Consider the following 3,891-nt stretch of genomic DNA (forward strand, 5'->3'; position numbering starts at 1 on the left):
TACCATGGACTGGTACCTGAAGCGGAGGGCTGATCACCCTTCCTTCATGTGTAAACGATCAAGATAACACTGCGTTTATATGACACAGTGCCCTATGCACCATTGGGGTGCGGATAAGGGTTTTATTATTATTATTATTATTATTATAAAATAAAAATAAAACTCACGTTTTCAACCTATTTTATTTTTAGTACTTTTTTCCAACCGGTTTCGAAAAGATATTTGTCATCTTGAGGGATGGATGTGTTATATTGGATGGATACGGTTATGTAAAATTAATAAAAAAATGTTCAATTTACTTTCATTAATTGATTCGGCAGTCACTTAGTGATATTATCCATCCATTTTTAATTTAAATATAACTTGATATTTCTTAAAATCGATTGTAACACGTGTTTCGATGCATTGATCACCTTTTTTTGCTGTTGCCTTATAGCGCTTATTTTTACTTTATTGCTCTTCTCAACCTGTACATTTTATCACTGTTTGTTTTATTATTATTATTTTTACTTTAGCTCTAAATTAAGTCTGCCTATTATTAATCTTATTAACTTTTGCTATATTTTATTCTTGCTGTTTACTTTTAACTCATTTAACATTTCGCCCACTCCTTTCAAGAACGTCATATTTCAAATATCGACAATTTTCAGTTGTGCATATTTTTTAGAATACCCAAAAAATGTACTATATCCCAGCAAAAGCGGCATATTTTTAACTTAATATTTATCCGCTACAGGGCAGAAAATGTTGTTTTTGCATTTTGAAGAAAAGGTATTGTGTACTTATTTTTTAAAATAAACTAAATATTTTTTAAATGGAGAAAAAACCTTCACGTTTTACCTAAAAGGTTTTGTTGCACAGTAAAAAGTTCAATAAGTGGCTTGATATTTTTTTTTAATACATTGTGTTATATTTTTAAACTTTATAAACGTTCTCCTGAAAAATTTATGAAATTTTGTAATTGAATTGTTACAATTACCTGTTTTATTTGTAATTCCTTATTGTAAATGTATTTATGTTATTTTTCTGTTAAATTTCTAAATAAATAAATTTTCAAACAACGTATGATGCAGAATGCATCGAAACACGTGTCATTTATAGATTTTAGGAAAAAGTGGTATTTTCCGAGGGAAATTATTATTTTTTAAACCGGTTTCGATCAGCACCTTGTCATCTCCAGGAATGGATAGGAATGAAAATATTACAGGTAAAAAACAAAGTTTAAGTTTTTTTTTACAATGTTTATTATTACTTTTATAGGTATTTATTGATTTGGCGTTTAATTTGTAGAACTCCATTTAAATTTATGTATTAATTTTACAACTGTCACTTAGAATTGTATAGCTAAATAAGGACCGTAGTCCATTTGATCTTCACATTCGTTTGATATTGCCCTAACAAGGCGAAACAATTGTCACAATATAATTTTTTATGTGTTTTTGTTAATAAATACAACTCAGTAGACTCAAAAAATCTATGTTTGATTTAAAATTAATGCTTTTATAGGTACCTACTGGCGCAACCACAATTGAATCAGTTGTGTCAAGTAAAGGCCAACAGCGGAAGCTAAACTGGCAGTGTAAAGTACAAACCTCAATGTATGGCAGTAAAGCATGGAGTTGGTAAAAGAAGAATGATAGTAGACAATTTAAAAGAAATACTTCTCCGTGTAACATTTTTCTCTATATTTAAAAATTCATGCAGCAACGCATACTCGTACAATACAGAAATTAGAAAGATAAGGTATTATATAGTTGAATAAAGCACACCAAACCAAACTTAATGTGACTAAGGCATCTTAGACAAAGCTAATGACCAGAGCACTTCTTGAGTAAGTATAGTATTGCCACATTAACTTAGGCCAGAATCTCCTCCCCGCAGAGAAAAATAAAAATAAAATAATTTTTGATATTTGTTATGAAATGTCAATCGAATCTAATACATTTGGAGGAAAGTACATGAAAGATTTGACTTATTAAGAAAAAACTTTATTTCGATCAAATATTAAAGTACCTTCGCGTATCCGCAGATGTTTGTTTTATGATGATCTGGTGACTTTTCCGACTAGGAATACGATTTGTGTATATTTTAATTAATACTAATAAAATAATATAACCCTTATCCGCACCCCAATGGTGCATAAGATACTGCGTTATATAAACGCAGAGTTATCTTGATCGTTTACACGTGAAGGAAAGGTGATCAGCCCTCCGCTTCAGGTACCAGTCCAGGGTAATATTGAATAAATGTTACAGTGAAAAAATCACTTATATTATATTAAATCACTTATATTTTAATTAAAAAAAAAATATAGTACAGTTGTCGATTTTTCAAACACGAGTTTTTATTTTATTATCTTTTGATGTTTTTTGTTCATTTATTGTTGTTATGTTGCTATACGTGGCAAACATTATTATTATTATACAGTATTATTCGTGGAATAATAGTATTATTTGATAGATACCTTTTTAAACAAGAGACTAGAACCTCATTAGCAAAGAATAGTTAGCAGAAGAGGAAAGATTTAACGATATATCTAGAGGCTAAAAATCGTTGTGGACAGCCCATTTGACAATTGTGCTGGAGGTCTCGCGTTTAATTTCCAGTGGAGGCAAAGTAAATAGAAGTGATTTTTCACTGTAATATTTATTTAACTGAAACTTAAAGAGCAGGGCTAATCACATTTCCTTCTCGTATTTAACGATCCAGATAACACGATGTAATGCCCTATGCACTCTTGGGTGCGAACAAGGATTAGAAGAAGAAGAAAAATCTGGCTTTGAACCGGGAGTTGCAGAGATAGGAACTGAGCTCTTGTTTACTATTGTATATACTCGTATGTACATATTATTTCAAAACATATTATATTACATACATAAGTCATATATATAATATTTTCGATGAGTAATTTCTATTTCTTATTTTAATATTATTTGTTACTACTTTTGTATTTGCCTTGAAATATTAAAATAAATTAAAATACGAATGATTTCTTTATCTTTTTCTCTCTTTTTAAAAGAATAATAACAATTTTATTTTTATACAAATAGGAGACCGTAGCGATTTAACTTTTGCCTACATTTGACCTGATGATGGAATAGTTATTTCAAAACTGGTAGTCACGAAGTAGTGTTTTTAGGTGGTATTACACAAAGTGAATGACGAATGATAAGGAGAGTGTTATGAAATACGAGTGGTCATGATAAATGTGTGGTCGACAGATCTTTACACGCACGGATTTCTATGCATTCGATTTGCGCATGCTCCGTGAGCTCGCTGACAGCTATACAAAGTAAACTACCAAAAAATTGGATAATTAAAAAGCCAGTCGGGTTCTCGGCATCGTCCGGCATCACGGCCACCCAGGGTGTTCTTCATGTGGACTGCAACACACATGGCCTCTATTGTCCCAGGCAGTGGAGAGACAAGACTGACTGATGAATTCGGGCTGATTACATTGATATTAAGGCCATTTTCATCTTAGACTTGATAGCTATTTGCATGCAGCGAAGTAGAGCTCGACGCCATGTTGCTCACTCCATCAAGAACGTCATAAATAAAAAATCGTAAATTTTCAGTTGTGCATGTTTTCGGAATGCCCAGAAAAAAGAGGCATATTTTTAACTTAATATTTACCCGCTACAGGGCAGAAAGTGTTGATTTTGCATTTTGAAGAAAAGGTATTGTTTAATATTATTTTTTTTAAATATAGGTACTAAATATTTTTCAAATGGAGGAAAAACCTTCATATTTTACGTACATATCTGTTGTACAGTAAAAAGTTCAATAAGTGGCTTGATATTTATTTTTAATACATTGTATTATATTTTTAAACATTAAAAACGATGTCCTGAAAAATCAAGTTTTTTGATTTATGACGTTCCTTTAAGG

This window comes from Brachycentrus maculatus, unplaced genomic scaffold, assembly GCF_059751285.1.
Source record: "Brachycentrus maculatus isolate JH-2025_06_01 unplaced genomic scaffold, ASM5975128v1 h1tg000105l, whole genome shotgun sequence".
Classification (NCBI taxonomy): Eukaryota; Metazoa; Arthropoda; class Insecta; order Trichoptera; family Brachycentridae; genus Brachycentrus; species Brachycentrus maculatus.